Genomic DNA, 10584 nt, shown 5'->3' with positions numbered 1-10584 from the left:
TTCCTTCCCACCCTGTTTATTCTATTCTCTCTCTCCTTTCACCCTGTTCCTCCTCAAAAGTGTTTTGCTTCTGACTACCCCCTCCCCCAATATTCCATCCCTTCTATCACTCCCTCCTTTCTCTTATCCCCTTTCCCCCATACTTTCCTATAGGGTAAGATTGGTTTCTATATTCAACTGCATGTGTATGTTATTCCCTCTTTGAGCCATTTCTGATGAGATTAAGGTTCATTAACTCCCTTCACCTCCCCACTCTTCCCCTCCACTGTAAAAGCTTTTTCTTGCCACTTTTATGTGAGATAATTTACCTCATTCTACCTCTCCCTTTCCCTTTCTCCCAGTGCATTCTTCACTCACCCCTTAATTTTATTTTTTTAGCTATCATCCCTTCATATTCAACTCACACCTGTTCCCTCTGTCTATATATACTTCTTCTAACTGCCCTAATAATGAGAAAGTTCTTATGAGTTATAGGTATCATCATCCCAAGTAGGAATGTAAACAGTCTAACCTTATTAAGTCCCTTATGATTTTCCTTTCCTGTTTTCCTTTTTATGCTGCTCTTGAGTCTTGTATTTGGAAGTCAAATTTTCTATTCAGCTCTGATCTTTTCATAAATAATGCTTGAAAGCCCTTCATTTCATCGAATATTTTTCCCCCTGAAGGATCATGCTCAGTTTTGCTGGGTAGGTGATTCTTGGTTGTAATCCTAACTCCTTTGCTCTCCAGAATATCATATTCCAAGCCCTCTGATCTTCTAGTGTGGAAGCTGATAAATCTTGTGTTATCTTGACTATGGCTCCATGATACTTGAATTGTTTTTTTCTGGCTGATTGCAATATTTTCTCCTTGACCTGAAAGCTCTGGAATTTGGCTCTAATCTTCTTAGGAGTTTTCATTTTGGGATCTCATTCAGGAAGTGATTCTTTCAATTTCTATTTTACCCTCTGGTTCTAGAAGATCATGGCAGTTTTCCTTGATAATTTCTTGAAAGATGATATCTAGGTTGTTGTTTTGTTGTTGTTGTTTTTGATCATGGCTTTCAGGTAGTCCAGTAATTTTAAAGTTATCTTTTCTGAATCTATTTTTCAGGTCAACTGCTTTTCCAATGAGATATTTTACATTGTCTTCTATTTTTTCATTCTTTTGATTTTATTGTTTCATGATTTCTCATAAAGTCATTAGCTTCCATTTGCTCAATTCTAATTTTTAAGGAATTGTTTTCTTTAGTGAGCTTTTGTATCTCTTTTTCCATTGGCCAATTCTGCTTTTTAAGGGATTCTTTTCTTCAATGAATTTTTGTGCCTCTTTTTCCATTTGGCCAATTCTGCTTTTTAAGGCATTCTTCTCCTCATTAGCTTTTTGGATATCTTTTACCATTTGACCTAGTCTGTTTTTTAAGGTGTTATTTTCTTCAGTATTTTTTTGTGTCTCCTTTATCAGGCTGTTGATTCATTTTTTCATGATTTTTCTGGTATCACTCTCATTTCGCTTCCCAACTTTTCCTCTACCTCTCTTACTAGATTTTCAAAATCCTTTTTGAGCTCTTCCATGGCCTGAGACCAATTCATATTTTTCTTGGAGGCTTTGGATGTAGGAGCTTTGACTTTATTATCTTCTTGTAAGTGTGTGTTTTGATATTCCTTGTCACCATAGTAACTTTCTATGGTCAGATTTTTTTCCTGTTGTTTGCTCGTTTTCCCCAGCTTATTTGACTTTTAATTCTTTGTTAAAGTAGGGCTCTGCTTCCAAGGTGGAGGGTGGAGGTTGCACTGTCCCAAGCTTCAGGAACTTTGTGTAGCTGTTTTCAAAGATACTTCTACTGATTTGTAAGTTTTCAGTTTTTCCAAGGTGGTATGATCTAAGGAGAAGTGTATTTATTACTCTCCTAGCCTGTGCTCTGGTCTGTGAGTGACCACAAGCACTCTTTTAAGCCCTGCAACTGTGCTGAGGGTCCCCACTCTACTTTCTAGTGGTGTGCTCCACTCCACTGGTCTGCCACCCAGGACTGCAACCCAGATCTGGGAATGGGCAAAGCAACAGAGTTCTGCCTCCATGCTAGCAAAGAGACCCTTGTAATCTCTTTCTGACCCCTTGCCATTTGTAAGCTGGGAGCTCAGGAAGCAGCTGCTAATACTGCTGATTCAGTGGCTCCCAAGGTCTCCTCCTGGTTTGCTGGGGCTGGGGCTGTGCTATTGTGTCCTGTGTTGCCTCCACTTTCACCGAGGTGCAATAGACTTTTCCTGTTGACCTTCTAAGTTGTCTTTGACTGGAAAATTATTTCATCTTATCCTTTTGTGGGTTCTGCTGTTCCAGGAATTGTTTTATAGCATTATTTAAACGTGTTCAGAGGGATTTGGGGGAGAGCTTAGGCAAGTTGCTGCCTTTTCTCCACCATCTTGGCTCTGCCCCCAAGCCTATCATTTATTTTTTAATATTCATTTTTGGTTATTTTGTAGTTGTTCTTTCCATTTATATTTTTGTAGTCATTGTGCATATTATTTTTTGGTTCTTCTTGTTTTACTGTGAATCAGTTCAGATAGCTCTTTCCATGCTTCTCTGTATTCATCATATTTGTTATTTCTTACAGTACAGTAATAGCTCATTTGTAAGATAGACTGGAGTGGGAAGGGATCTGTGGCAGACTGACCCATCAGCAGGCTATTGTAATAGTCCAGACTTGAGGTGATGATGGCCTGCACCAGGTAATGGCAGTATCAAAAGACAGAAAGAGGTATAAATGAGATGCTATAAAGGTGAAGTGAACTGTCCTTTGCAAAAGATTAGATATAAGAGCAGGTGAGAAATGAAGGGAACAACACCTAGGTTGTGAGCCTGTGGAACTGGGAGGATGGTGTTACCCTTGGAAGTAATTAGGAAGTTTGGAAAGGGGGAGGGTTTGGGGGTGAAGATAATGAGTTCACTTTTGGAATGTTGAGTTTAAGATGCCTACTGGACATCCAATTTGAGAACTTTGAAAGGAAATAGGAGGTGTAAGATTGGAGGTCAGCAAAAAAGGTTAGGATAGGATAGATAGATTTGAGAATCATCAGCACAGGGATGATAATTAAATCCATGGGAGCTGATGAGGTCACCAAGTAAGGTAGTATAAGAGGAGAAGGAAAGAGAACCCAGGGTAGAACCCTGAGGGATTCCTCTGATTAGATTGTTGTTGTTTGTCTTTCATTCTCAAAGAGGATCAATGACATCAGGAGGGTGATGTCTTGACTTGCAAGTGAATTGGATTTAAGTGAGGCAGGGCTGTGCAAAGTCATCAACTTCACTCTCTCCTCCACAGTCATTGGAGCCCAGTACAAGACAGGTCAGGACAACTGGAGGTCCCAGGCCTATGGTTAGAGGGAGTAATTTGGATGAGGATCCAGCAAAGGAGATTGAGAAATAATGTTCAAATAAGTAGGAGAACCAGCAGTGTCATCCCCAAAAATCTAGAGAGAAGAGAGTATCGAAGAGGAGAGGGCAATCAGTAGTGTCAAATGCTGCAGAAAGATTGAGGAGAATGAGGATTACATAAAGGCCAATTGGATGTGGCAATTAAGAGATCATTGGTAACTTTGGGAGAGAGCAATTTTGGTGAAATAATGGAATAGGGAGCCAGATTGTAAAGGGTTAAGAAGAGAATGAGAGAAAAAAAAAGAGGATTATGTACTTCATTATTACCTCTTTTCATCCCCATGATCATTTCCTCTGATTTGTCATGACATCTCTCTGGATCCACACCCTCCTACTCTTCTAGGTGTTAATTGCCCCTAGGAACTCTGGTTCTCCTTCTCCCAGGGCAGTGTGATGGCCACTCTCTCTAAGCACTGAATATCTGCAGCTTATAACAGTTGTAAGTTTCCTATTTCCCATTAAAGAATATCCCTCTGTCCCTGTGGGAGCATCCTTTAGTGAGACACCTTCCCATTACTGGATTAAAATTTCCCCCTTCCTTTCCTCTTGTTTCAGTCCCTCCCTTCTGCATACTTAGTCATTCTCCCCAAACCCCTTTCCCTTTGAGAGACTTTTCCTTCATTTTTTTACCATTGCTTTCATTAGGATATGTCAGTTTCCCCTCGATCTTCCTCCCCACTCCCCTTTTTCTTACTAATTTTCTCCTTTAGGCCTGGTGAATTGCTCTCCTACTCCCCACCCCCAGGCCACTAACATTCCTCCCCAGTTCCCTTTGTTTCTATGGTTTTTGATTGAGAATTGCTTGGGGCAACTGGATGGCACAGTGGATACAGTATGGGGCTTGGAATCAGGAAGACCTGAGTTCAAATATGGCCTCAGACACTTACTACTTGTGTGACCTTGGGCACGTCACTTAACCTTTGTTTGACTCAGTTTTCTCACCTGTGAAATGGGAATAATAATAGTACCTACCTCTCAGTGTTGTTGTGAGGATCAAATAAGATAATAATTGTTAAAAAAAAAAAAAGGAAAAAAAAAAGCTCTCAGCACAGTGTCTGACACACAGTAAGCAATATGTAAATGTTAGCCATCATTATTATTGTTGTAACAAAGCACATCGCCATGCTGCCTTCTCTGGCAAAACCCTATTCCTGCTTTGTGTGGTACAGTGTAAGGGTGGGGCACTGTTGAGTTCTGTTATAATCCTGTGGGTCAATGTCTGCAGCCCTGCCAGAGTGTAGCTAGGGATTAGAGATTAATTAGCCTTCTCCATTCTTAGTTCATTGGGTTGTTATTAGTGTGTTGGACTGCAGAAACAACTGAAATTGCTTTATCTCTTGTACATAATTCTTGCTGTGGAAAGGTTTAAGTGTTAGTCCTTTAACTTGTTAGTTATATGTCCCATAAGTCTTACCCCACAGGACCCCTCCCACCCAATCCCAGATTTTTATGATTACTAGACTTCCTGCTGGAGCTTGAGCCCTGTCCCTGCCTTACTTCCTGAATCATACTTCTTATTCCGCCCTGAGGTCCCTGAAGGTCCATGGGTCAGGGTTTAAAGAAGCATAGGAACTCTCTTAAATGCTTATGACAGCCAGGTGAAAAAAGTTAGAAAAGTTCCAAGATAACAATTTAATTTCTGTGTTCTTTATGAGTTATTTCTGGTAACTTTTAGTCTTAAAATAATTTCTCTTGATGTATCCTATGGGACCCTTGTGGTCAATATCATGTGACTAGGAGGGCTCTTTGAGCACATTTCGATGCTAGTGATCTTTTCCCCTCCAGACAGTGAAGTAATTCTTTTTCTTCTTATTTTTTTTTACAAAAAATACTCTAAATACCAATTTTCCAGGATGATAATAAGTTTAATTTCCTTAATTTTGTTCCAAAATTTTACTAATACTTATCCCTCCCCTCCCTTAACAATTAAATCTTCTCTGGGACTTGTACAGAGTTCCAGGTTATGTATTTCTACCCTTGAAATGATCTATGGCCAAATTAACTAGACAGTAGATAGAATGCTAGGCTTGGAGTCAAGAAGACTTGGGTTTGAATCCTGGGTGCAACACTTAGTTTTGTGATACTGGGAAAGTTGATTAACCTCTCAGCCTCAGTTTACCTATCTGTTAAGTGTCAAAAGCTGTTAAATATCTACCTCACAGGGCTGTTATGAGATTCAAATGAAATAATATGTGTAAAAGTGCCTCATAACTGTCAGTTGTAATTATTGTTGTTGAAATACAAATGAAAATATATTTTTAGAAATGTGTAAATAAAATAAAACCTATTTTCCATTTTTAAAGTCTTGTCACTCAATTGATCAATCAATCAAATGTTTAAAGTAAATGTAAATCATTTCTGGGCATTTCTATGAATAAATCAACCAAAGGTATGCAATAGGTACAGACAACCTCGTTACAAATGAGAAAGAAATAAAGTCCTTTTGAGTTATTGGATGAAATCAGATGACAAAAACGTATTGGAATTGTTTGAAAGAATTAGAAACACCTCTGGACCTATATAACATATCAGAGAAAAGATGTTTCAGTAGCCACATTCTAGCAACTACTTAGGTAACACTTTGAAGAAACCCCTAGACCTTTGTTTCTATAATAAGAGGACAGCAAGGTGGCAGGAGATAACTCAACTCACGTGGGGAGTGAGCCCAGAAGGAGGGTCATACTGTCCCTTTATATTCCCCTCCCTCATTGAACAAGGCAGGAGAGAGATTGAACCGGTTCATCCAGGTGGGGACTGAGAAAGGATAAACTAGACAAGCTAAGGAAAGGCAGATTCATCAAACATGACCTCTTCGGGAGGGATAGAGGTGCCACTTCAGGACTTTACAAGCACTCATGACCACTGGGACCCAGTAGAGAGCTACATATACCTCTGGGGAAATTCCTAAGCACTCTAGAAAGGGAGAAAAAGACATATCTAATCAGGGGCAATGAATCATCTCTGTCACATGTGCTTGAGCCTGTTGTTCTGAATTCCATATGCATTTATGGGAGAATGTTTGTCAGACTTTGGAGGGGGGAGTGTTTTCTACCAAGCATTGCTACTATATAAATACCCCTGACTCAATACCCTCTGTAAATACCCCCGACTAAAAGTTAGTTAATACTGGCTGGTTTATTGATATCAACTAGATATTCAATGGGGAGCACATTGGTGGATGTTTGCAAGTAACAATACCAAAAAAACTATCCTAGCCTCTCATAGTTATCCCCTAGAGCACTGAGAGAAGAATCAGCTTTCATCTGGGGACCCAATCTGTCTGTGGGAGTAGGAGTTGGGAGAGTGAGCCCAGAGCAAGTGCTACATATAGAAATCACTTTGTGAGTTTTAAAGCACTATATAAATACCAGTTATCATTATTTTCTGATTTTAAATTTTGAAAGTTGGAAGTGCTCCTAAAACCTTTTTGTGTAAGGATCCCAAAGGGACTTACAACCCCAGACTCCTGTGCTCCTGGGTTTCTACTTAGAGAACATTACCATAGAAATATCAGGCTCTGGAAATGAGTAGACGCTGTCCCAGAGTTTATCAGTTTGGTGATATCTTTTTGAACGTGGCTTGGGAGGCCTCTGGGAAGAACGTGAGAGATCTTTCATCTCGTTATCATAATGTGAGAAGGAGGAAAGTGGGGAGTGTTGAGCTGTATGTATCTGATCTCTTGATGTTGATCTGCCCAGCTCTTTCAACCTCCGTGACCTTGTGAATTCATGTTATGGTTGATGGGAGTTGAAAACCAAGAAGTGACCTCTTCTCTCCAGCTGAGAACTGATGAGGAGTGCTGGTGAGAGACCCACAGGGCAACTCTAGCTTTTTTCTTTGCCTGATGGCAAATGAGGAGGATGAGCTGCTGTGGGTCTCCAGATAGGGGATGGGCTGATTTTTATGTAGCCAAGAGCACATGGTCCTGTTATTGCTAAGATAATGTCAGCACCAACTGCCTATTGTTCCCAACTAAATGAATATGAAGTCATAAACACATGGCCCCGCTGTTGTTTTTGTTAGTCAGCCAATAAGCCTTTATTAAGTACTTACTTTGTGCTAGGCTCAGTCCTAACTGACAAGGATACAAAAAAGAGGAAGGAGACAGTCTCTGCCCTCAAGGAGCTCACAATCTAATGGGGAAGAAAACAAGCAAACAAATATATGCCAACAAACTATATATAAGATAAATGTGAAATATTGAAAGAGGGAAGGCACTAGAATTAAGAGGCTTTGGGAGAAGTTTCCTGTAGAAGATGGGATTTAGCTGGGCCTTGAAGGAAGCCAGGGAAGATGGAAGGTGAAGATGAGGAGGGAGAGCACCCAGGAATGGGGGACAGCCAAAGAAAGTAGCTAGAGTCAAGAGATGTAGCATTTTCTTTATGGAACACCAAGGATGCCGGTGTTGCTGGATCAAAGAGCACCTGTTGGGGAGTAAAGTGTCAGAAGACTAGAAAGGTGTGTGAGGGGAGTGGTGGAAAGTTCCAGGGGAGAAAGAGGAAAAGCTGCTCTGTCCCTCCATGTCCAGGAGAGGGCAATTAAGGAAAAACTGAAAATACAGCTTTCTCTTCCTTCCAATTTTCACCCTTTCTCCTTCCACAAACTTAGAAAAAGGCATTATCATCTGGCCATTTCTCAGTCCCTTTCTCATTTAAGCAACTGGTGAAAATAAAACAACTCTCCTAAAATGTAACCAGAACTGAACAAAACACTGCAGGTTTGCATAGCCTAAGACTGCATTAGCTTGTTTAGATCCAATTATGTTATTGACTCACATTGAACTTGAAGTAAATCAACCACATCTTTTTCAAATCAATTGCAGTCAAGCTGTGTGTCTCCTATTACAAACTTGTGAAGTTTTAAAACTGGACTATAGAACTTCACATTTATTACTCATATATTTTTTAAAATCCAACTTTATTTTCAGGTTCAAATTCTACCTCCCCTCCCCCCTCCCACTATGATAAAGAAAAACCCAAACTCATTACAAATATGGATAGTCAAGAAAAAAGGTAGTCCCACATTGTTCATGCCCAAAACAAAACAAAACATGTCTCAATATGCACTCTGGGTCTATCACTTCTCTATGGGTAACATGTTTCACCATGAGTCCTCTGCAGTCATGGTTGGTTTTTGTTTTCATCAGAGTTCCTAAGTCTTTCAGGTTGTTTGTTTTTGCTATTTTGTTTTTGTATAAATTGCTATTCAGGTTATGCTCTTTCCATTCCACTTCAGTGAAGTCTTACCAGGCTTCTTTGAAATGATCCCATTAATCATTTCTTACAGTACAATAGCATCTCATCACATTCACATACTATAACTTGTTCAGTTGTTCTTTAGTTGATAGAGACCACAAGAAGAGCTGCTATAATTATTTGTGTACATATAAATCCCTTTCCACCTTCTTTAATCTCTTCAAGGCAAAGACCTAGTAGTGGCATTGCTGGGTCAAAGTTTAATAGCTTTTGGGCACAATTTCAAATTGTTTTTCAGATTAGCTAGACAAGTTCACAGTTCCACTAAGAAGACATTAATTACTTGTTTTTCCATAGTCCCTCTAGCATTTGTTATTTTCATTTTTTGTTAACTTTGTCAATCTGATGCCTACTGTTACCTCAGAGTTATTTTAATGCACATTTCTCTATTTATTAGTGATTTGGAGCATTTTTTTTCATAAGGCTATTGATAGCTCAGATTTCTTCCTCTGGACACTCTTTATTCATATCATTTGATCATTTATCGATTGGAGAATGGCTTTTATTCATAAAAAATTGATTCAGTTCTCCATATGGTTCAAATCCAGACTCAGTAATCCTTCAGGAGTTTGCTATCACACTGAATAAGGAAATTAATTCAGGTAGCATTGTCATTGTTATTATATTGGCTCAGCCTACTGTGATAAAAATTATCCTAGAGGTTCATTGATTAGGTTGCTGTCAATCATTGAATCAATGATGTGGAGATAGTTATCTGAACAGACCCATCTGTATGAAAAATCAGAGTCCAGTATGTTAGCTTCAGCAATCTTATATAGAATGAGAATATATAAATAGCATAGAAAAACGGAATTTTACAGAAAGCAGGAGGGGAAGATAAGGGTATATACATCAGAAGAGGGGATATGAAGCTCACTGCTAGCTGATCAGAGACAGAGCTAGGGTTTGTTTGCCAACTTTGATTGTGCAGTTGGTGTGACTGAGATAATATCCTCTCCTTATCACAGTAGCAGCAAGAAATCTGAGTCAGAGTTTCTTTCCAATCTCAAGTATGTGCTATATATTTTGCAAATATTATTTCTCTTGATCCTCATAACAACCTTATGAGTCAGGTTCCCCATTTTACATCTGAGGAAACTGAGCCATAATAGAATGTAAATAGTTTCTCCTTGTTTAGTCCCTTATGTTTACCTTTTTCTTTTGTTTACCTTTTTCTTAACTCATGTTTACCTTAAAAATTTTTTTCTTTTTACTCCTATATTTGTATTTTAATGGAGGTAGTTAGGAGGAGATGGGGAAGTGGCACAGTGGATAAAATGCTGAGCCTAGAGTCAAGAAGACCTGAATTCAAATCAGGCATTAGCTGTGTGACTGTGGGCAATCCACTTAATTTTTGTCTCTGCTCCTTCAGCTGTAAAATGGGGATAATAATAGCACCTACCTATCAGGGTTGTTTGAGAATCAAATGGAGTTAATATTTGTAAAAAGTTCTTGGCACAGTGCCTTGTACATAGTAAGGATTATATAGATGCTTATTCCTCTCCTTGCTCCATTGTTTCTGCTCAGCTATGGTATTTCCCCCAGGAATTCTTGAAAGTCCTCTACTTCGTTAAAAATCCATTTACCTCTGCATGATTATACTCAGTTTTTCTGGTTAAATTATTCTTGTCTGTAAGCCTAGATCTTTTGCTATTTGGAATACCATATTTTTAGCTCTTCATTCCTTTATAATGGTGGCTGTTAAATTTTGGGTGATTCTGATTGTGACTTCTTGGTGCTGGAATTTTTTTTTTATTGCTTCCTTTTTTTCCCTTCCAGACCGGGAGGCTCTGGATTTTAGTCTTAATATTCCTGGGAGTTTTCATCTTGGGACTTCTTTTAGGAGATGACTGCTGGATTCTTTCTGTTTCTACTATGCTCTGTGGTTCTAAGAGACCTAAATAGGTTTTTGTTTTCA

The sequence above is a fragment of the Vombatus ursinus genome, unplaced genomic scaffold, assembly GCF_900497805.2.
Source record: "Vombatus ursinus unplaced genomic scaffold, bare-nosed wombat genome assembly UNPS02014811.1, whole genome shotgun sequence".
Lineage (NCBI taxonomy): Eukaryota > Metazoa > Chordata > Mammalia > Diprotodontia > Vombatidae > Vombatus > Vombatus ursinus.
This window is presented reverse-complemented; position numbering follows the sequence as displayed.